Source organism: Chiloscyllium punctatum, chromosome 31 (assembly GCF_047496795.1).
Source record: "Chiloscyllium punctatum isolate Juve2018m chromosome 31, sChiPun1.3, whole genome shotgun sequence".
Classification (NCBI taxonomy): domain Eukaryota; kingdom Metazoa; phylum Chordata; class Chondrichthyes; order Orectolobiformes; family Hemiscylliidae; genus Chiloscyllium; species Chiloscyllium punctatum.
The window spans coordinates 41,352,486-41,377,540 of NC_092769.1; the positions used below are offsets into that span (position 1 = coordinate 41,352,486).

Sequence of the window (25,055 nt, forward strand, 5' to 3'; positions counted from 1 at the left end):
GAAGTTGAAAAAAATAAATTTGCTGACTTACAACAATTAACTGACAGTCACTAATAACAGTGTATTTATCAGCCAGTGACTTTACAGCCTTTTCTGTGATGGCTCTTGCATTTCTTTCAAACTCGGTGCAGGCAGGTCCCAGCAGCAGAAAGTTATCACTGTGACTCCCAGGTACGTGTAATCCTCCAGCTCCCACTCCACCCTGCTCCCTTCACAGGGTCACCATCTCTGTGACTCCCAGGTACGTGTAATCCTCCAGCTCCTACTCCACCCTGCTCCCTTCTCAGGGTCACCGTCTCTCTGACTCCCAGGTACATGTCCTCCTACAGCTCCCACTCCACTCTGCTCCCTCACAGGGTCACCGTCTCTCTGACTCCCAGGTACGTGTAATCTTCCAGCTCCACCTCCATTCCATTCCCTCACAGGGTCACCGTCTCTGTGACTCCCAGGCACGATAAGGCCATGATCCTCAGTGTTGATTTATATCCTCCCACTTTGCTGCCTCTGTAATTCCCAGGTGTGAGTGAGCCTCATGCTCCTGCTCCAAGTTGCTCCCTCACATGGTCACTCCCTCTGTGACTCGGTGCGGATTTTGAGCCTCCTGCTCTGCTGCTTCTCCAACTCCAAGTCCCAGTCGGCCTCGATCCTCGCTGCTGATTTATATTCACCCACTCTGTGCTGCTCTCTCTCAGGTTCTCTGTCCTTGTGACTCCCAGGTAATGGTAGGCCTTAAGCCTCAGCTGAGATTTATAACATCCCATTCTGTACTGCTGCCTTACAGAATCGCCGTTGTGCCTGGAAAACAGTGGAAAAGAGGAAGATTAGAACGAGCAGAGGGCGTTACAGTGATTGAGCGAGCTGTAGGGGATGGAACAGGTTATCTGGGGAGCTAGGCAGACCTGTAGTAACTAAAGACGTTTATTGAAAGATACAGTGAGAGTTTCAGACACTGAAGAAGGCAAAGGAAACAGAGACCTTGTGGCTTGTTCATGACAGAGCTATGCAGAGTCTAAAGGGGTTTTCTGAACTGGTTACGGTGATGTGCAGACTTCAAAAAAGGAAATTGACATCCAGCAAGTGTTGTCTGGTCCTGGAGACGTGGATGGAGACATGGATGTGACAGACTTGGATGTGACAGAGTGAGAAGACTTGCAGTAACTGGTGGGAATATAAACCTTTAGGGCACTGGTGGTTTTCAACGACCCTCAGAACATGAGGAGGTGCAGAGAATGGGAGCGTTCCAAATAGTGGGATTGTAGGGGCTGGACGTCCTGAGATGGATAAGGAGGATGAAAAGTTCCAATTTAACACACGCAACCATTGTAATTATAGAGATTTAAGGAAGGGAACCTGTTCTATCATTGATTACAGTTATATGGAGAGTAACAGAAACGGAAGGAGTTACAAATTTAAAAAGGGAGAGATTTTGGGTGATCAGAAGTTTCAACAAGAATAAAGAAATTTTAGTGATCTCTAGCACAGGTGGGAATGGAGGAGGTGAGATATTGTGAGGAACTGTCAGATTTATATGGCAGGGAGGATGTCAGATATGAAAGGGAGAGCTGCATTCTCTTGATGCAGTTACAGACATGAGGAGTGTTGTAGCGCCTGCTGGAGGGGACACAGATAACAACAGCAGTGGCTCAGGAAGGCAGCTCCCCACCACCTTCTCAGGGACAACTCAAACTCAACAATAAATGCTGGAACAGCCAACAAAGCTCATGTTCATTAATGAATGAAGCAATAAAAGATCTACAAGTAGCACTGAGGTCACTCAGGAAGGGTCTTTCAACAGCACTTCATAAACCCGGAACCACTATCCCCTGGAAGGACAGGAGCTCCGGGTGCACGGGAACACCAGCATTTCCAAGGTACCCCCCAAGCCATGCTCCATCCTCCCAGCTCTGTGTCTGTCCCTACACCCAAAGGACTGCAGTGGGTCAGGAAGGCAGCTCCCCACCACCTTCTCCAGGGAATTACAGATGGGAAGGTAATGGGGAAACTCTGCTGTTTACAGCCAGACAGAAAAATAAATCCAGCAATGGGTGTGAAATGAAATTTCCCTGTCAGAACAACATGCTGAGCATGGATAGAGGATTTGTCTGATTGGCACAAGGCAGAGAGTGTGAAGAAAGGGGTCTTTTTCACGATGGGAACTGGTGATGGGGGAGCTCCGCAGGGGTCAGTTTTGGGACTACACTCTACACGTTATTCATTAAGAGTCTGAACAAAGGATGTGAAGGGGTACGAGAAATGGGTTTCCAAGAAAGATTTCAGGGATGAAATTCGTGTTTTATGAGGAGCAGGTGAAGTCTCTGGGTCTGCACTTGATGAAGTTTCAGAGGCAGCGGCAGAATCTCATTCAAACTTACAGAATACTGAGGGGCCTGGATGGAGTGGATGTGGGCAAGATGTTTCCACAATCAAGAGAGACTAGGGGCCAAGGGCACAGCTTCAGGGTGAAGGGACGACCTTTTAGAATAGAGATGTGGAGGAATTTATTCAGCCAGAGGGTGATGGATCTGTGGAACTCACTGCCTCATGGGGCTGTGGATGTTAAGTGATTCAGAGATAAGCAGGTTCTGGATGAATAAGGAGATCAAGGGTTACAGGGAGTGAGAGAATGGGGTTGAGAAACAATTCATACACAATCGAATAGTGGAATAGACTTGATGGATTGAATGGTCTAATTCTACCCCTATACATGATGGTCTTATGGACTGCGCTTATTCCATAGGTTTCTAAGTGTGCAGTTAGTATTTCTGACATCTCGTTTAACATACATTCCAGCACTTTCGTGATTATTGCTGTCATCTCTTGGTTTCAGATCAACTGCAGAAAGCTACGCTATGGTATAACGTGGGAACCCTGTTGTATAAATCTCAGAAAGGTAGCATACAGGGCCAGCAGGACATAGAGAAGGTAAATGGAATGCTGGCATTGATTTCAAAGGGAACGGAGAATAAAAATAGGGAAGGCTTGAAATAAATATAGAGGACTCCTGTCAGCCCAACTGAGAATACTGTGAACATGTTTGGTCCCCTATCTGGAGGGAAAATGTCCTTGCATTAGAGGCAGCCCAGAGAAGGTTCACCAGGCTGGTCTTCAAAATGGAGGGATATTGATGAGAAGAGGTGGAGAAGGTTGAACTTGCCGTCATTAAAATTTAGAAAATGAGGCAAATTTATTGATATACCAAAGATTCTTGTGTTCTGAATGATTCGGTAATGAGACATTGTCTCACTGAGCAAGAATCTGTAACCGGAGATGAAGGGGAATACAGACACCAGAGAAGCTAACAGAGAAAAGCTGGGCTGTAGAGACTGGAGGATGTTACAGAGTTCGGTGATTTGAGATCAGGTGGTTGTCGGGCTGAAAGATGTCAAGTAGAGTTACAGGATTATCAGTTCTGAAGGATTTACAGAGATCGGGAGGAATATAGGGACTAGAGATTACACAGTAGTAGTTGGAGCTCCAGGAGGTTATAGAGAAAGGGAGTGTTTTCGGCACTGGAGAGAAGACAGATGGGATGGTATTGGAGCTACAGGAGTTTATAGAGAAAGGGAGGATTGGAGGGACTGGAGACTACACAGGTAGGGGTGGTAGTTGGAGCTGCAGGTGTTAAAAGAGACCGGGAGGATTTTTGGTACTGGGAATTACACTGACATGGACAAGAGTTGGAGCTGCAGGAGTGAGTGAGATAGGGAGGTTTGAAGGGGCTGGATCAGTTCACACAGCCAGGGAGAAGTGTAGGGATTGGAGGAGCCAGAGATACTGAGAGTTGTGGGGCTGCAGAAGTTCAGAGAGTTACTGAGGACTGTGAAGGCAGGTTTACAGCATTCCCATCAGTTACACAGAGATGTAGAGTGCTGTTCTGGAGGGGGTTACAAAAATCAAGAGGGTTGCAGGTACTGGAAGATATTACAAAGACAGTGAGCTGTAGTATTTGAGGAGGTTACAGCGACAGGATGCGTTGAGGAGTTGGAGGCTGCGACTGGTGTTAAACATGCTGCAAGGGATCAAAACCTTACATCGATCGGGGGATTGGAAGCACTGGAGATAAAGAATGAGAATTGCAGTAACTGAAGAATATCACAGAGATGGGAGGTAAAATATGAGTTAGAGGAGTTATAACATGAGATGGGCTGTATTCAACAGAGTCAGGGAAGATATAGGGAGATCTGAAGGGACGAGAGATGATCAAAAGGACGGTGAGGCTTCTCACTGTCGGATTGGGTCAGTTTACGCAGGTATGGGATATTTTATGGAATTGTGCTACTTACAGAGATTAAGAGAGTTGTATAGAATTGAGGAAAGAACAGAGATATGGAAGGTTAATGAAGACTTTTGTTGATGTCAGATGCTGCGGTTCTGGAAAGAATATGGACCGGCAAGCTGTACAATCTGTCAGAGCTTACAGAGACAGGAACAGCAATAGATCCTGGAGACACAAACACAGATAGGGAGTATTGCACACACTGGAGGAGGTTTCTGCTTTCAGGATGGTTGTAGGGAAGTGTAACGTTTACACAGATAGGGGTGTAAGAGCTGGAGAAGGTTATGGAGATGATTAGATTGATGGGGGGACCGGAGGACCTAACATTGACAGGGCTGGTGATAGCGACAGGAGGATGTTACATAGATAGTAAGTCTTGTAGAAACTGATCGGGAGAGTCATAAGCATTGGAGCTGGTTCCACAGATCGAGGGTTTTACAGGGTCCTGAGAGGATTACGCAGATAGGGAGGTTTGTAGGATGTTCACATTTTCAGAGTGTTTCAGGAATGGAAAAGGTTACACAGTTAAGGAGGGATGTTGGAGCTGTGGGAGTTCACAGAGACTCAGAGGTTTGAAGGGGTTGGGGCTGATTATGGATAGATGGATATATTTAGGGGCAGTAATATGGAACGCAGAGGGAGAGTTTAGATTAGATTTCCTACAGCATGAGAATAGGTACTTCGGCCCAACAAGTCCACATCAACTCTCCAAAGAGTAATCCACCCAGACCCATTTCTCTCTGACAATGCACCCAACACTATGGACAATTTAGCATGGCCGATTCACCTGACCTGCACATCTTTGGACTGTGGGAGGAAACTAGAACACCTGGAGGAAACCCACGCAGACACAGGGAGAAGGTGCAAACTCCACACAGACAGACAGTCACCTAACGCTGGAATCGAATCTGCGTCCCTGGCACTGTGAGGCACCATCGCTCACCACTGAGCCACCTTGCTGCCCAAATTGCAGAATTACACAAAGGGAGAGTGTTTGAGGTGCTGGGAGGACTGTCGGGAGTGGACGAGCAAACAGAGATTTGGAGTGCTGCTGTAGCTTGAAAAGGGTCTGGAGGCATTCATATCGGGAAGTAGATCGGTAGGGTTGGGAGAAGGTTACCATGGTCGTGTGGTGCTATAGGCCAGGAGGCAGGAGTGTGATCGGACCTGCAAAAGTTTACAGTGATATCATGTTTTCTTGGGGCTTGAGGAAAGTACACAGGTGGGTATTTTACTCCAGACTGGAGGATTTTACAGAGACGGCGTACTGTCAGTATTGTGCAAAACTACAGAAATGGGAATTATTGTACTGAGTGCAGGATGAGATTACTGAGATTGGGCATGTTATCGACATTGGAGCAATTTACACACAGGGAGAGTCGTCAGCATCGGAGTAGGTTTCAAATATACAGCGGGAATTTGGGAGGGGTGGAGGTTACAGAAATAGGAAAATTTCTGGGAATTACAAGCATTCAAGACATTGGCACAAACAAGTTAGACCGAAAGGCATGTTTCCTTGCTGTATGACTCTATCACATGACAAGACACAGCGTGAGGAGGGAAGATAGAACAGAAAGATCCCAGGTTTCAATACCATCTCCTTGAGGGAGGCCTGCTTTCCCCTCTGTTGAACTGATCCTCACTAAGACAGCACAGGCCTGCATTGATAACTGTCAACTTACTATATTGACATAGGAAGGCTCAGTACAGCGGAGATGAAAATTAACAAGACGGTAGGGTTTGAGCCTGGGACCATCATACTCTGTGTTTACCCTTCAACACTGTATCTGTGCCATGTCTTCTGGACCAAAGTTCGATCCCTTAAATACACTCTGCTCTGTTCACTGTGAGTGATCTTACCTCGCTGCAGGATTTACTGAAGGCTCCAGATCTCACTCTCCATCTCTCTGGCTGACCAACTGTCTTCAGTGTGGTGATGGACGAGACAGGAATTGGGAATTCTGTTGAGTCAGGAGCATCCTGAGTATCTACAGGAGATAGAGAAACAGACAGAATGGGAAATTAGACTGATGCAGTGAGGGTTACACATGGAGAATGGCACTGAGTCCAACAGAGATCTGGAAAATCCCAGTCTCCATCCCTGGTCTGTGTTGCCTCATCTCCCTGGAGTGGAGAATTCTGTTGGCTCAGGATCTGGAGTAGCTGCAAAAGGTGCAGTCACCGGGATCAATTAAACCCTCACAGTGACAGATACCACATGGAGAGAGACTGAGTGATAGCACCAGAGTGCAGGAAGGGATCAGGATCAAATCACGGTCAGGAAGAAGGTGCACTGGGATCAGTACTCAGGGATAAGGGAGCTATCAGTGGACCAGGCAATGGCCTCGTGTTACTCTCACTAGACTGTTCATCCAGAATTTAATGCCAGAGTCAGGGATACCCATCTAACCGCTTAATAATACCCTTTCAGTAAGCAAATCTGTTCTAGGCTGCCAATCTGGCCTACATATGAATCTAGACCCAGGGCAATGGGATTGACCCTCAAATGCCCTCTGTAATGATCTGGGAAGCCACTCAGCTCTAAGGCTGGTCAGGGTGGGCATGCGATGCTGTCTAGCCAGAGACAGCAACATCCCATGAGTGAATTAAACACAACACCGCTGGGAGCAGTGTCCTGGCCAATCATGTCGGTAGGTTTATGGACAGGGCTGTAAACTGACAGAGAGAATGAAGGTGAAAGGAGCTTTCCAAATTCAAAGAGAAAATGTGAAGCCTCCGAACAGCATGGGAATGTGGCTGAAGACAAGCAGAAAAGGAAGGGACAGAGTTTAACTAAAACTGTACATCAATGAATTGGTGTGTGACAGGACATTGTGGGGAAGAGGAAATTATAATGTTGTTTTCATTTGGAATGGACAAAGTATCTACAATACGCTAATAGCCTTGTGACACAGAGATAAATGAGACTTAGTCACCAGACAGACGTGATTACAGGGTGAACAAAAGATGGAACATAAATATTCAACAGTAAACAACCTTACAGGATCTCAGGCAGAATGGAGAAGCAAGATGGGAACCCTGACACTAATGGATAACAAAGGCATTACAGAGAAAGCATTTGGTCTCAAATTATGCAGCTGAATCAGCCTGAATGCAAATTCTGGGTGCTATGTGTCAAAAACACAAGCAGGAGAACAGTTTTTATGCTGGTAAAAACAATGACTGCAGATGCTGGAAACCAGATTCTGGATCAGTGGTGCTGGAAGAGCACAGCAGTTCAGGCAGCATCCAACAAGCAGCGAAATCAACGTTTCGGGCAAAAGCCCTTCATCAGGAATAAAGGCAGTGAGCCTGAAGCATGGAGAGATAAACTAGAGGAGGGTGGGGGTGGGGAGAGAGTAGCATAGAGTACAATGGGTGAGTGGGGGAGGAGATGAAGGTGATAGGTCAAGGAGGAGAGGGTGGAGTGGATAGGTGGAAAAGGAGCTAGGCAGGTCGGACAAGTCCAGACAGGTCAAGGGGACAGTGCTGAGCTGGAAGTTTGAAACTAGGATGAGGTAGGGGAAGGGGAAATGAGGAAGCTGTTGAAGTCCACATTGATGCCCTGTTCCGAGGCGGAAGATGAGGCGTTCTTCCTCCAGGCGTCTGGTGGTGAGGGAGCGGCGGTGAAGGAGGCCCAGGACCTCCATGTCCTCGGCAGAGTGGGAGGGGGAGTTGAAATGTTGGGCCACGGGGCGGTTTGGTTGAGTGGTGCGGGTGTCTCGGAGATGCTGCCTTGCAGTATTTCATTGCTCATCCCTGCATTAAACAGGAATTCATTAGAAATTGTAGCAAAGATGGTGTGATAATTTTTGAAGACTTCAATCTTTGTATAATCTTGGACAGACTCATTGGCAAGAGTGATATTATCAGAGATCCTCCTTGAATGTTTTTGTCAGTGTTTCTTTGAATAACACATTGTGCAAATAGCTAGGGATGTAACTATCTCAGATCAACCTTTGGGTGATGAAGCTGAGTGAATGAGTAATATCACACCGAGATCCTCCAAGAAATTATACCGGAATTCAAAGAGATTATGACATTTTAAAGTGACCATAAAGCACACCCGAGCATCACTAACAAAGCCCATTATATGAGTTTGAGAGAGAACTGACCAAGGTAAACAGGGGAAACAGACTGAAATATCAGGCTGTAAATGAACAGTGGAAACCATTTAGTGCCAGAGAGACCTAGAGACGTACAGCACATAAACGGACCCTTCGGTCCAACTCGTCCACGCCGACCAGATATCCTTTCCTAATCTCGTCCCATCTGCCAACAGTTGGCCCATATCCCAATAAACCCTTTTCATTCATTTACCAATCCAGATGCTTTTTGAATGCTGCAATTGTACCAGCCTCCACCACTTCCTCTGGCAGTACATTCCCTACATAACCACACTCTGCGTGAAAAGGTTGCCCCTTAGGTCCCTTTTAAATCTTTCATCTCTCACCTTAAACCTACTCCCTCCATTTCTGATCTCCACCACCCCAGGGAAAAGACCTTGTATGTTTATCCTATCCATGCCCCTCATGATTTTATAAACCTCAAGAATGTCACCCCTTAGCCTCTGATGCTCCAGGGAAAACAGTCTCAGTCGTTTCAGCCTCTCCCGATTGCTCAAATCCTCGAATCCTGGCAACATCCATGTAAAACTTTTCTGAACACTTTCAAGTTTCACAACATCCTTCCAATAGGAGAAGGACCAGAACTGCATGCAATATCCCAAAAGTGCCCTAACCAGTGTGCTGTACAGCTGCAACATGACCTCCAAACTCCTAAAATCAATGCTCTAACCAATAAAGGAAAGCATACCAAACACCTTCTTCACTATCTGCTTACCTAGGTAACACTTAAGGGGTCATGGGCGTGGACATGGATTGGACAGTGAGTGTGGTGGGCGGGGGGTGGTGTAAAACGGGTTTGGGGACGGGCTGAGGGTGATGTAGGATGTGTCTGGGAGTTGGGGGCAGGCGGCGGGTGGAGGGTGGTGTCAGACGGTTTTGGGGGCAGGATTCGCTGTTGGGTCGGTTTGGGGGGGTGACGTTGAGAGGCGGGTGGGGGCAGTGTTGGATGGGTTTGGAGGTGAGCGGGATGTGTTTTTGGGGTTTGGCAGGGTGTGGGGGCTCACTCATGGCTTGCTGCTGCCTAGTCACCTGAACAGGGAGTAGACTGGACTGAAAACTCCGAGCCCCAGAGGAAAGGTATTGAATCGATTAACCGAATAATCAATTATCCGAACGAAATAGTGCCCGTCCATCTCGTTCAGATAATCGAGGTTCCTCTGTAAACCATCTGGACTATACCCTAGTGTCGTGTGAGTTTTACCTTCACGCAATCAACCCCTGCTCGATCCTGCTCAATGGCCCCAATATTGGCCCAGTTCCAGTTTAAGACCTAAATCTGTCAACCTGTCTGATCTTTTTCCACAACTATGTTAAAACAAAGACAGTTGTGGTGACTAGACGCAATGTGCTCTCCAATTGATACTTCAGTCACTTGCCTGACCTGGTTTTCTGAGGAGAGGTCCAGTGTTGCACCCGCCTGAGCAGCAGAGAGCCCTCGACGTCTTGACTGAGGAAACTTTCTTGGACACATTTTATAAATTCCACCCAGTGCGGCCCTTTTACACTCTGGGTGACCCAGCCAATCCAGGGGAAGTTAAAATCTCCATCCAATACTACTCTATTATTTTTATAGGTACCTGCAAACTCACTATACATTTGCTCCTCTCGTACCCGCTGGCTATTTGAGGGTCTACAACACGATCCCAGCAGACTGATCATCCCCTCTTTGTTTCTAACTTTTTAATTTATGGCCTCATTTGATGACTGCTTAACAGAATTGTCTCGATGCACAGATGTTATGTCCTTTCTAATCAAAAGGACAACTCCCCCTCCTCACTTACTTGCCCTCTGTCACGCCTGTAGTTTCTGTATCCTGGAACACTGAACTGCCAGTCCTGCCCTTCACTCAGCCATGTTTCGGTTATGGCTATAATATCTCAGTCCCCAGAGCTAATCCATGGTCTGAGCCCATCTGCCTTACCAGTCAGGCCGCGTGTGTTGAAATAAATGCCCTTTAAACCAGATATCTTTCCCTCCCTCGACTGTGCCCCTGGATATCCTGAATAGGTAACTTGCTCTTGATGGTTGATATATTTCCCCTGATTTTTCGATGGTCCCTCTCCTCACTCAGAGTCTCAACTCCCTGCCAAACTAGTTTAAATCCTCCTGGGTAACACTAGCAAATCTCCTCCCTGGGATACTTGTGCCCCTTTGCTTCAAGTGCAAACCATCCCCTTTGTACCGGTCCCCTCTACCCCAGAAGAGATCCCAATGACCCAAGAACTGAAAACCCTGCCCCCTATACCAGCTCCTCAGGCACACATCCATCCGGCCGACCTTTCTATTTCTATCCTCACTGGCACTTGGCACTGGGAGTAATCTGAAGATCATTAAGGTCAATATCCTGCTTTTTTAACTTCTCACCTGACTCCCTGTACTCATTTCACAGGACCCCATCCCTTTGTCTACCTCTGTCATGTGGACCGATGTGCACAATGACCTCTGGATGTTCACCCTCCCCCTTCAGAATGTTCAATAACGACTCAGAGACATCCTTGACCCTGGTACCTGGGAGGCAGCACACCATCCTGGGGTCTCTTCTGGATCCACACAGTCTCCTGTCTGTCCCCCTCACAACTGTGCCTCCTATCAGTATCACGATCATTACAGAGGATCTGGCAAACAGAGACAGGGAGGAACTCCCTGCAGTTGGGTGCATGTTAGGAAAGTGGAGTATGTTAAAGTGATGCAGTGAGACCGCAGGGCCAGTGTGCTCCTTGAAGAGTGATTAGTAAAGGCAGCAAGTCCAGGGAATACGGATCAAGTGATACCGGGAGTTTGAGAAAGAAGATACAGTGCAATAAAATCAGGTGAAGCCCTTCACAAGTATAGAGAGTGCAAGGGGATTGTAGAAAATGAGGGACAAACAATGGTCATGAAATATATTTGGCAGATACGATTGCGGAAAAGCCACAGGTATTTTATCAGCATCGTGAGAGTAAGAGGATTCCCAATGAAAGAGGAAGGCCTGTGAGAAACCAAAGGGACAATCTGTGCATGGAGTCAGAGAAAGCAGGTCTTCAATGAATACTTCCCACCTGTATTCACACAGGAGAAAGGCATTGTAGCTGGGGATTTCAGTTGGGATGCTGAGGTTCCAGAACATGTTAAGATCAATAAAGAGGAGGTATTAAATGTTTTCACAGGCAGAAAGGTGGAGAAATCTCAAGTTCCCAATGAAATGTATAGAACATAGATAGAACATAGATCAATACAGCACAGAACAGGCCTTTCGGCCCACAATGTTGTGCCGAACATTTGTCCTAGCTTAAGCACCCATCCATGTACCTATCCAAATGCCGCTTAAAGGTCACCAATGATTCTGACTCTGCCACTCCCACAGGCAGCACATTCCATGCCCCCACCACTCTCTGGGTAAAGAACCTACCCCGGACATCCCCACTGTACCTCCCACCCTTCACCTTAAATTTATGTCCCCTTGTAACACTCTGTTGTACCCGGGGGAAAGGTTTCTGACTGTCAACTCTATCTACTCTTCTAATCATCTTATAAACCTCTATCAAGTCACCCCTCATCCTTCGCCGTTCCAACGAGAAAAGGCCTAGCACTCTCAACCTATCCTCGTACGACCTATTCTCCATTCCAGGCAACATCCTGGTAAATCTTCTCTGCACCCTCTCCAAGGCTTCCACATCTTTCCTAAAGTGAGGCGACCAGAACTGCACACAGTACTCCAAATGTGGGCTAAGCAAGGTCCTGTGCAGCTGCAACATCACTTCACGACTCTTGAATTCAATCCCTCTGCTCATGAACACTAATACACTATAAGCCTTCTTACCAGCTCTATCCACCTGAGTGGCAACTTTCAAAGATCCATGAACATAGACCCCAAGAGCCCTCTGCTTCTCCACCTTACTAAGAACCCTACCGTTAACCCTGTATTCCGCATTCTTATTTGTCCTTCCAAAATGGACCATCTCACACTTGACAGGGTTGAACTCCATCTGCCACGCCTCAGCCCAGCTCTGCATCATATCGAAGTCCCTTTGCAGCCGACAACAGCCCTCCTCACTATCCACAACTCCACCAATCTTCGTATCATCTGCAAATTTACTGACCCACCCTTTGACTCCCTCTTCCAAGTCATTAATAAAAATTACAAACAACAGAGGACCCAGAACTGATCCCTGCGGAACTCCACTTGTAACTGGGCTCCAGGCTGAATATTTACCATCTCCCACCACTCTCTGACTTCGACCGGTTAGCCAGTTTTCTATCCAACTGGCCAAATGTCCCTCTATCTCATGTCTCCTGACTTTCCACATGAGCCTCCCATGGGGAACCTTATCAAATCCATGTTCACTACATCCACTGCTCTACCCTCATCCACATGCTTGGTCACCTCCTCAAAGAATTTAATAAGACTTGTAAGGCAACACCTACCCCTCACAAATCCGTGCTGCCTCTCCCTAATCAAGCAGTGTATTTCCAGATACTCATAAATCCTATCCCTCAGTACCCTTTCCATTACTTTGCCTACCACAGAAGTAAGACTAACTGGCCTGTAATTCCCGGGGTTATCCCTATTCCCTTTTTTGAACAGGGGCACAACATTCGCCACTCTCCAGTCCCCTGGTACCACCCCCGTTGACAGTGAAGATGAAAAGTTCATTGCCAACGGCTCTGCAATTTCCTCTCTTGCTTTCCACATAATCCTAGGATATATCCCGTCAGGCCCAGGGGACTTGTCTATCCTCAAGTTTTTCAAAATGCCCAACACATCTGCCTTCCTAACAAGTATCTCTTCTAGCTTACCAGTCCGTTTCACACTCTCCTCTTCAACAATATGATCCCTCTCGTTTGTAAATACTGAAGAAAAGTACTCATTCAAGACCACTCCTATCTCTTCCGACTCAATACACAGTCTCCCACTACGGTCCTTGATCGGACCTACCCTCGTTCTCGTCATTCTCATGTTTCTCACATACGCATAAAATGCCTTGGGGTTATCCTTGATCCTACCCGCCAAAGATTTTTCATGCCCTCTCTCAGCTCTCCTAATCCCTTTCTTCAGCTCCCTTCTGGCTATCCTGTATCCCCCCAACGCTCTGTCTGAACCTAGTTTCCTCAACCTTATGTAAGCCTCCTTCTTCCTCTTTACAAGACATTCAACCTCCCTCGTCAACTAAGGTTCCCTCACACTACCATCTCTTCACTGCCAGACAGGTGCATACATATCAAGGACACGTCATATCTGTTCCTTGAAAAAGTTCCACATTTCCACGACATCCTTCACTGACAGCCTATGTTCACATCTTATGCTCTTCAGATCCTGTCTTACAGCATCGTATTTACCCTTCCCCCAATTGTAAAACCTACCCTGTTGCACACACCTATCTCTCTCCATAACCAAGGCGAAAGTCACAGAATTGTGGTCCCATCACCAAAATGTTCACACACTAACAAGCCCACCACTTGTCTCGGTTCGTTACCAAGTACCAAATCCAATATGGCCTCCCCTCTGGTTGGACAATCTACATACTGAGTTAGAAAAGCTTCCTGGACACACTGCACAAACACTGCTGCAGGTATCCCAGGCTGCTATGTCATTCAGAGAAGGACATCTGCCTATCCTCACGTGGTCTGCACGACATAGCCACAGCAAAGGATTTGCCTCCCAATTACCATCTTCAAAGGCCAAGCAAGTTACTGAATTCAAGGGCAGCTAGGATTGGGCAAGAAAGGCTGGTCAGCCAGAGACACCCACATCCCATACCTGATTTAATAAATAATCCATTAGGATGGTCCCACTGGAACTGTGCTGGGACCAGGGTCCTGGCTGATCATATCGGTAGGTTTATGGACAGGGCTTTAAACTGACAGAGAGGATGCTGGGACAGGGTTCCGGTGAAAGGAGCTTTCCAAATCCAAAGAGGAAAGGCGAAGCAATGGAACAGCATGGGGATGTGGCTGAAGACAAACAGAAAGGAACAGGAAGGGACAGAGTTTAACTAAAATTGTATATCAGCGAAAAGATTTGTGACAGAAGATTGTGGGAAGGAGTAAGTTATTTTTTTAATGGACAACGTCACTGTAATAACGTAGATGGATTTGTGACACAGAGAAAAAAGAGATTTAGACAGCAGGGAGACAAGGATACAGAGTGAACAAAAATATTCAATGGTTCACAATCTTGTGGAAACTCAGGAAAAATGGGTACACTAAAATTAATGGATAACAAAGGCATTACAGAGAAAGCATTTGGCTGCAGATCATGAAGTAGAGTCAGTCTGAATGTAATTACTACTTGCCAAGGACACAAGCAGCAGAACAGTTTTAGCCACTGAACAGTATTCCATTGCTCATCATTGCATGACAAAGGGACTCATTGGAATTACTTAACAAAGGCATTGTGATAATTTTGGAAAACTTCAATATTCGTATAATCTGGGACAACACACGGTCAACATTGATATTGGAAGAGGACTTCGGTTAATTTTTTTTCAGTGTTTCTTTGAAAAACACATTGTGCAACTGGCTAGGGACATAACTATCGCAGAGCGACCGTGTAATGAAACTTCGTGAATGAGTCATGTCACCTGCAGAGATCCTTCGGGAAATTGTGATGAAGTGCAGTTTAAAGAAATACAAAGTTTTAAAGTGATTCACAGAGGACAAGCTACAACTGGAAACAAAAATAGCCAATTACATGTGTGTGAGAGGAGAACTGACCAAGGTAAACAGGCTAAACAGACTGAGACATGTATCTGTAAATGGACAGCAGAAAACATTTGAAGGAACAGTGTAAAACACTCAACAGAAGGACATTCCATTGAAATGTTATAAACCTCAGCAAGAAATCCCCACCGGTCCCTCACTCAGGACAAAAAGGATCATACTGATTATGAGGCTGAGAAGATCCCCAAAAAGTACTTAAAATCCTGAAGTGAGGGTGTGTTTTAGGAGTAAATGTTAAATAGATTCCAAAGGGTATGCCAGCAGGAGGAGGGCAGTGGGAAGAGGACCCATGATCAGGGTTTATTGACACAATAGGAACAGGGAGAGGTGAAGGTGCTGGAGGTGGTGAGAGTGTTACAGGGAGTGGTCAGGGTCTGAACGATGTTACAAAGCCAGTACGGATTGCTGCAGCTGGAGGGGTTTGCAGAGGTAGGGAGGGACATATGTATTTGTATTTATTCATTCATGGGATGTGGGTGTCACTGATTGGACTAACATTCTTTGACCCAACTGATAATTACCCAGAGGGTAGCTCAGAGTCAGCCATATTGCTGTGGGTCTGGAGTCAAATGTTGGCCAGACCAGGTTAGAATATTTAAAGGAAGTAAGTGAACGAGAGGAGTTCTTCCTACTGATCAAGAATGTTTTAATGGTGGCCCCACCAATGTCTTTTACAGATACAACATGACATCCCATCTCTTACTCTTAATGCTCTCCCCAATGAAGGTAACCATCCCAAACGCCTGCTTCACCAGCCTGTCTACCTGTGACACCACATTCAAAGAACTGTGTACCTGCACCCCTGGGTCACTGACTGACAACACTACCCAGGGCCCGAACATTAACTGTACAAGTTCGCACCCTGGTTTGTTTCACTAAAATTGAACACTTCACATTTATCTAATTAAACTCCATCTGCTATTCTTCAGCCCACTATCCCAGCAGTACTGGGATAGTGGGCTGAAGCATAGATAACCTTCTTCACAGTCCACTTTACAAACAACTTCAGTGTCACCCAAAACAATTACTTCCCAGGAAACCAATATTCCCATCCAAACCATTTATCCAAATGACAAATAACAAGGGAACCCACTTCACCGCTGGTCACATGCCTCCAGTCAGAAAAACAACGTCTCCCATCACCCTCTGTCTCCGACCATCAAGACCAATTTTGTATCCAGTTCACCAGCTCCTCCTGAATGCCATATCCTTTTTTACACTGATCTGAGCTTATTACCCAGTTTACCAGACAGAACACACAACACAGAACAGTTCAGCCCAAGACCCTTTGGCCATGATGCTGTGCCAACCTTTTATCCGACTGTAAGATCAAACTAACCTTCAGACCCTTCATTTTACTAATATCCATGTGTCTGTCCATGATTCTATTAAATGTCTCAGATGTCTCTAATTTTACTACCACCGACCATCCGACAGTCCATCCGACCACCTACCATCTCTATCCTCTCATCCATCTTCCAATCACCTTAAAATTATGCCGCTTTGTAATAGCCATTTATGCCATAGGAGAAAAAGTCTCTGACTATTCACTCTCTCTGTTTCTCTCATCACCTTGTTCACCTCTACCAAGTCACCCCACCCCCTTCTTCACTCCAATGAGAAAAGCCTTAGCTCCCTCAAACTTTCTCCATAAGAAATGTCCTCCATTCCAGGCAGCATCCTGGTACATCTCCTGTGTACGCTCTCTAAAACTTGCACATCCTTCCTGTAAAGATGGGATGAGAACTGAACACAATATTCCAAGTGTGGTCTCACCAGGTCGCTATAAAGATGCAGTAAAACCTCACGGCTCTTGAAATCAATCCCCTTGCTAAGGAAAGCCAACACAACATATGACTTTTTAACAACCCTATCAACATACATGGCAGCTTTGAGGGATCTATAGACATGGACGCCATGATCTCTCTGTTCCTCCACAATGCCAAGTATTTTGCCTTTTAACGCTGTATTCTATATTCAGGTTCGACCTACCAGAATGAATCACTTCACACTTTTCCAGATTGAACTCCATCTGCCACTTCCAGCCCAGCTCTGCGTCCTGTCAATGTCCCATTGCAACCTCCAACAGCCCTCCACATTGCCCACCACTCCACCAACCTTCATGTTATTGACAAACTTACTAACCCACTCTCCAACATCCACATCCAAGTCATTTACAAAAATCACAAAGAGCAGAGTCCCAGAGCCGATTGTTACAGAACCCCACTGGTCACTGAGCTCCAGGCTCAATACTGTCCATCTGCTGCCATACTCTGTCTTCTCTCGGCCATCCAATCCTGTATCCAGACAGACAGATTTCCCTGTATCCCAATCATCCTTCTTTTCTGAATGAGCCATCAACGTATTCTGTCATATCCTCGAAAAATTCAATAAGGTTTGTGAGGCATGACCTGACCCCTCACAAACCCATGCTGACTGTCTTTAATTTAACTATGGTTTTCCAAGTAGTCATAAATCTGTCTTTAGAGTCCTCGCCAATAATCTGCACACCACAGACATTCGACCAAATCTGTAATTCCCAGAATTCTACCTCCGTAATATGGTCCAGACATGACAAATCTTCTCTCCTCTGCCATGTTCCCCAGAAGGGCACTGGAAGGTGGTGGGGGTTTCCAAGATAGAGAGGCCTATCAGGAGAGGAGGATTTTGCAGACATTAGGAGGGTTGCAGTTCCAAAAGGAGGCTTCAGTAATTGTGAGGTTTCATGGTGATGAAGGCATTTGAGGAGGGAGGGAGGGAGGATTGTAGGGAAATGAGAGGTTTCACAGTTTAGTTGCTTTGTTAGGACTGCAAAAGGTTACTGAGTCGGGGAGGTTTAAGCACTGGTGGCTGTTTCATAAACATGGTTTTGGTTGCAATGGCAGAAAGAGGATTCAGGAAGCTGGAGAGTATGGGGTCTGAACGAAGTTACACAAATGGGAAGAGTTGTCAGGATTGGAGGTATTTACAGATACAGCAATGGTCTGATCTGGAGCAGAGGACCCAGATTGGGAGGAATGCGGGGACTGGAGGTGTTTTCACAGGGAAGGAGGACCACACAGCCACAGGAGGTTACAGAAATGTGGAGAGCTGTAGGGCTGACGGGTTCATGGAGATGGGAATGTTGGAAGGCAAAGAGAAGTTTACAGGGATAAGGATGTTTGTAGGACAGGGCTGGATTACAGACAGGGACTGTTTTAGGGAGCTGAGCAGATTACAGAGATAAAGAGATTTGTATCATCTGGCAGAACAAACAGAGATATGGAGGGTCATCGTGACTGAAGATGTTTATAGATATAGGAAGGCTTAGGTTCTGGAGGTTATTTAGACATGGAGGCTGTGGAATCTGGATTCTTTTTTGAGAGATTGGGTAGCAAGTTTGGTTGGAGACAGTTTCACAGATAAGGGAGCATACCACAAACAGAAGGAAGTTCCTGCGGTCGGGAGGGTTCGAGTGGAGAGTGATGTTTACACAGATGGGGGTAAGAGCTGGAGAAGGTGATGGAGATGGGTAAATGGATGGAGGTACAGGAGGAGCTTACACTGAAAGGGTGGGTGATAGTGACGGGAGGATGTTACATTGTTAATGAGTCTTGTAGGAACAGGATCGGGAGAGGCACAGGCATTGGAGTGGGATCTACAGATTGGGAGTGTTGCAAGGACCTGAGAAGATAACACAGAGAGGGATGGTATTAGGGTCTCCACAGACTGATGGTGTTTTTGGGACTGGAAGAGGTTTGGTCGATAGGGAGGGCTGGAAGAGCTGCAGGAGCTTTTGGAGAGTTGAAGAGTTGGAGCAGTTCACAGAGGGAGGGTTCTCCGACAAGAGTAGGTCACAGATAGTGAGGGCTGTGTGGTCTGAGAAAGTTAGAGAGGGGAGTTTTCGGGACTGGAAGATATTACACTGACAGGGACAGATGAAGAGACTGTAGCAAAAATGCATGGAGAAGGTTACACAGAGAGGGAGGTGTGTAGGGACTGAAGGTGAATACACAGACATGGAGGGTTGTATTGTTAGACGGAGCTGAGAGGGACAGGGACTGGTGTAGGGATTTACACAGATACGGAAGGTTGTGTTTTTGGAGAAGGTTACACTGATACAGACAGTTTTCGGGAGTGTTTAATGGACGACAGAGGAGCTCAGAGAGAATGTATTATGGGGAGTGGAGGAGATTACAAACACAGAAATGGCTGTCGGTTTGAAAAGAGCTTCTCAGTGCTGTAACGCTGGAGGGAGATTACAATAACAAGGGTTACCTACACTTAATGACTTTTTTGATATAGAGAAATTCTCAGAACGGGATTGTCAAAAGGAAGTATCGACAGTCCAGATGAGTTTGCAGAGATATAAATGTTTTTGGTGGTTTCAGGATGGAACAGTGATTGGGAGTGCTGTAACGAATGGCAATAGTTATAGGGATTGTTCTAAAAGCAGGAAGAGGTGACAGTCATATCGATCGTGGTAAGGACTGGAGAAGCTTACATCGCCGAGGAGTGTTTTCGAAACTGTTGAAGATTACACATATAAGGAGAGTATTGGGGATGAGGCAAGGTTCAAGATGCAGGGATGGTTGACAGCACTGGACAATAACCTGAATAGAATCTCCACAGGCCAATAAGTCCACACCAACCCTCTAAAGAGCATCCTAACCAGACCCATCCCTCTCCCTGTCCAATAAACCCTGCATTCCTCATGATGAACTCACCTAAACCACACTTGCCTGAATACTACAGTCAATTTATGATGGCCAATCACGTATCTTGCAAATGTTGGACTATGGCAGGAAACCAGAGCACCCAGAAGAAACCCACACAGTCGGGGGGAGAACATGCAAATTTCACACAGAGAGTTGGCCAAGGCTGGAATTGAAGCCAGGTTCCAGGTACAGTGAGGCTGATTATACAGAGCACTGCAGAGATTAGACTAGGTCACAAAGTTCACAAGGGTTTATTGGAACAGGAGGAAAATATAGTCAGGAACAGGAGAAGCTTACATAGATGGTGTCCATGAGAGGGACTGGAGGAGGTTAACGCAATAGGGAGGGTTGTGCATTCTCTCGACAATTAGAGGTAGGGGCAGTTGGGGAGACTGGATGAAGTTAGTCATACTCAGAATTGTACAAACTCTGAGTAATGGCAGATGGAGTTTGCTTCTGATCACTGTGAGATAATGCACTGTGGGAAGTCTCCTAAGCGAAGGATATACATCATGAAGGGTAGGTCCTCCTGGAGAACTGAGTAACACCAGGACCTTGGTGGGCAAGTCCCTGGACGTCTGAAGGTGGCAGCACAGGTAGACAGGGAGGGGAAGGCACCTGAACTGGGAGCAGGAGGGGGACCCACCTCCCGATGGGGCGAATTGTTAGAGCTGCTTGAGAGGAGAAAATCTAATCTGGCAGGGTGTTGCACCTTAAACAGTCATAAGGCCAGAAAGAAGATTGAGGTTGGTGCACAAGTTAAAGACAGCAATTTCAGCAGACAAGGCAGGCAAGAGCATAACAGGAAATGGGGGAGGGGGAACTGATGATTAAACTGCATTTATTTCAATGCAAGGGGCCTGACAGCTAAGGAAGATGAACTCAGGGCATGGATTAGAACATGGGACTGGGATATTATAGTTATTACAGAAACACAGCTGAGGGAGGGACAGGGCTGGCAGTTCATTGTTTCAAGGTGGAGATGCTACAGGAAGCATCGAAGGGGAGGCAAGAGAGGACGTGTGGTGGTGGGTTTTGATTGCATGAATCATCACAGCCGTACTTAGAGAGGATATTCCTGTGGGATCGCCCAGTGACACAATGTTAGTGGAACTGAGAAATAAGAATGGGTCATCACTCTGACACGATTGTCTTACTGACCCCGAATAATCAGTGGCAGACTGAGGAACAAACATATCAGGAGATCTCAAATATCAATCATAATAATAGGGCTGTTATCTTTGGGGTTTTTAAACTTTCTAATCCTAGACTGGGACTGTCAGTGTTCAGTGTTTGCAAGGGAGGAATTTGCTAATTGTGTTCCAGAAAACTCCCAACCAATACGTAAATGGCCTGAAAAGAGAAAGGGGCAAAACCTGACCTCCCCTTGGGAAACAAGGTAGGGAAAGGGACTGAGGTGTGAGTGGGAAAGCATTTTGCCAAAGTGACTCAAGTCTATTAGTTTGAAAATAGCGATGGAAAAGGACAGGGCTGGTCCACAGGTTCAAGTTATAAAATGGGGCCAGACTAATCTTGATAATATTAGCCAGGAACTTTCAAAAGGTGATTGGGGAGACTACTTGCAGGGAAAGGGAAGTCTGGCAAGTGAGAATATTTAAAAGTGAGATAAATTGAGCAATCACCACCAGCATGTTCCTGTTTGTGTGCATGTCAATGCTGACAACATTCGGAAACACTGGCTGTCTGTTGAGGGTCTGGTCAAGGAAAAGGGGGCACATGTCAGGGATAGCCAGCTGGATCAAGGGAATCCCTGAGGATCACAGGGGCTGTAGGAATACACTTTGGGTAGAAATCAGAATTGCAGAAATTGTACATGCAGAGAATGATAAGGAGAATCCAAAAGTGATTGTATAAATATATTGAGTAAAAGAGTAACTCGAGACAAAATGCTATCCCTTAAAGATCAATGCGACCACTGATGTGTGGAAAAGCAGGATATGTCTAAGACCTTAAACACATTTTTTACTCCAGACCTTACTGTGGACAAAGACTGGGGAACTCATGGAACAAGAGCAAAACGTTAGACCACATTTGGAGTTCTCTGCAATTCCAGTATCCCCGCTATAGGAATGATGCTGTGAAATGTGAAAGTGTTCAGAAAAGATTGACAAGATGTTGCCAGGGTTGTTGCTGAATAAGTTGGGGTTATATTCTCTGGAGCATCAGAGACTGAGGGGTGACCTGAAAGAGGTTTATATAAACATGAGGGGTATGGATTGGGTAAGCATTCAAGGTCTTTTCCCAGGGGTTGGAGAGTCCAAAACGAGAGGGCATAGGTTTAAGGTTAAAGGGGAAAGGTTTAAATGGCACTGCAGGGACAGCTTTTTTATGCACATGGTGGTGTGTGTATGGAATGAGCTGAGAGAGAAAGTAGCAGATACTGATACTTTGACAACATTTAAGAGATATTTGGATGGGTATATGAATAATAAGGGTTTAAAAGTACATGGGCCAAATGCTGGCAAATGGGATGGATTTATTTACATCTTTTGGTCAGCATCGACGAGTTGGACTGAAGGGTCTATTTCCATGCTGCACATCTCTTTGACTTGAAAAGAGTGCATGTTATAGAAGGTTTTAAAACACAAAGCTATGGAAAGCCCCAGGAGCTGATTAAGTGTATCACATAACATTGTGGAGCCCCGAGCAAAGATATTTGTACCATTGATAGCCATGTGTGATGTGCTGGAAAGGCGGGAGGGTGGCATAGTGGACAGTGAAGACGTTGTAATCGAGGATAAAGCGGATGGCCCTCAGGAGAACTCCATACAACCCTGTCACGGTGGACGCTGCAAGACGTGTCAGATTGTGGATATAGATACCACCATTACACGTGGGGACACCTCCCACCTTGTACACGGCAGGTACTCATGTAACTCAGCCAACGTTGTCTATCTTATACATTGCAGGCAAGGATGCCCGGAAGCATGGTACATTGGGGAAACCGAGCAAAGGCTATGACAATGGATAAATGGGCACCGCACAACAATCAACAGACAGGAGGGTTCCCTCCCAGTTGGGGAACACTTCAGTGGTCCAGGATATTCAGCCTCAGGCCTTCAGGTGATCATCCTCCAAGGTGGACTTCGGGACAGGCAGCAGAGAAAAAAGTGGCCGAGCAGAGGCTGATAGCTAAGTCCGGTCCCCATAGGGAGGGCCTCAACCGGGACCTTGGGTTCATGTCACATTACAGGTGAACACCATTGCACTACACACACACACACACAGATATTCCTACACACACACACACACTCTCACATACACACGGACACAGGCACACACAGACACCCACACACACCCTTATAGCCACACACACACTCCGACACACACCCCCTCACAGACTTAACACACTCTGCACTCACTACACACACGCTTTCTCACACTCACAACCCCCACCCCAGACAGACACACACAGACAAAGACCCACAGACACACATATTTTGTGGGGTGAATTTGTATTTGCAGAGTTACATTGTACTTTGCTCAAAACTGCATGCATTCATGTAGAATTCTGAGCTCAAAAACTGCATGAATTTATGAAAAATGCTGTTATCTCACTTTTTAGATTTGAATCAATCTAAACATCTGGGCACAGACAGAGAACACAGGGGGCTAACACCTTCAGCATATTGTCTAGCTATCACCATTGTTAACAGCTAAACTGAGAATGCAACTTTAAAAAAAATGTTTTGTGATTTACACATGAAAGAAGTGAAACTATCACTTTATCACTGTATTCTAATAGACGAAAGGCTTAACAGACAATCAATTTTTCAATGTATAATTTCAGTTACATCACACTGTAAATTTTTGTTATAAATTCTGTGTTACGATTGAGCTCCCCACTATCACCTGATGAAGGAGCGTCGCTCCGAAAGCTAGTGTGCTTCCAATTAAACCTGTTGGACTATAACCTGGTGTTGTGTGATTTTTAACTCTCTTCAGTAAGGTATATTGATTTGTGACACAGAGATAAAAGAAATTTAGACACCAGAGAGACGTGGTTACAGGGCGAACAAAAGGTGGACATAAATATTCAAAGGATCACAACCTTGTGGAAACTCAGGCAAAATGGGTAACGCTAACAATAATGGATAAGAAAGGCAGTACAGAGAAATAATTTGATCTCAGATCATGAAGTAGAGTCAGTCTGAATGTAAATTCTGGCTACTACTTGCCAAGGACACAAGGAGCAGAACAGTTTTAGTCACTGAACAGCTTTCCATTGCTCATCACTGCATTAAACAGGAACTCATTGGAATTTTTTCACAAACACTGTGATAATTTTGGGAAACTTCAATATTCCCATAATCTGGGACAGTCACACTGATATTGGAAGAGTAGTTCCGAGAATTTTTTTTCAGTGTTTCTTTGAATTACAAATTGTGCAACTGGCGAGGGACATAACTATCTCAGAGCGATCGTTGTGTGATCACACTGAGTGAATGAGTAATGTCACCTGGAGAGATCCTCTGGGAAATTGTGATAAAGTGCAGTTTAAAGAAATATAAAGTTTTAAAGTGAATCACAGAAAGGACATGCTACAACTAGAAACAAAATCAGCCAATGACATGGGTTTGAGATGAGAACTGACCAAGGTAAAGAGGCGAAACAAACTGAAATATGTGCCTGTATAAGAACAGTGGAAAACATTTGAAAGGACAGTGTAAATCATTCAACAAAAGAACATTCCACTGAAACAGACAAAACCTCAGCAAGAAATTCCCACCGGCCCCTCACGCAGGACAAAATGTATCATAATAGATTATGAGGCTTAGACGATCACCAAAAAGGACTTAAAATCCTGAATGAGAGATTGTTTTAGGAGTAAGTGTTAAAGGGATTGCAAAGGGTCTGCTAGCAGGAGTTGGGCAGTGGGAAGGGGAATCAGTGTAAGGGTTTAATGTCACAAAAGGAACAGGGAGAGGTGAAGGTGCTGGAGGTGGTAAGAGTGTTACTGAGAGTGGTCAGGGCCTGAACGGTGTTACAAAGCCAGTACGGATTGCTGCAGCTGGAGGGGTTTACAGAGGTGGGGAGGGACATATGTATTTTTATTTATTCATTCATGGGATGTGGGTGTCACTGCCTGGACCAGCATTCTTTGACCCCATGCAAATTACCCAGAGATTGTTGGGGCCCTGGTGGATATATATAATACTTTGCTGGCCACAGGTGAAATGCTGAATGACTGGAGGATCGCTAATGTGGTTCCATTGTTCAAGAAGGGCAGCAGGG

The 25,055-nt window shown here is 45.8% G+C and overlaps 1 long non-coding RNA gene across 1 annotated transcript in view; it reads right to left on the reverse strand.

Annotated features, from left to right (window-relative positions):
* Positions 1-234: 234 nt before the first annotated feature.
* The window catches only part of LOC140456816 (uncharacterized), a 51,435-nt gene continuing 26,614 nt past the window's right edge, over positions 235-25,055 (reverse strand). Inside the window, exons 4-5 of the long non-coding RNA XR_011953152.1 lie at positions 6,137-6,264; positions 235-795 (exon numbers count right to left, since the gene is read on the reverse strand). This is a non-coding gene — a long non-coding RNA (uncharacterized lncRNA). The remainder of the gene's footprint in view (positions 796-6,136; positions 6,265-25,055) is intronic.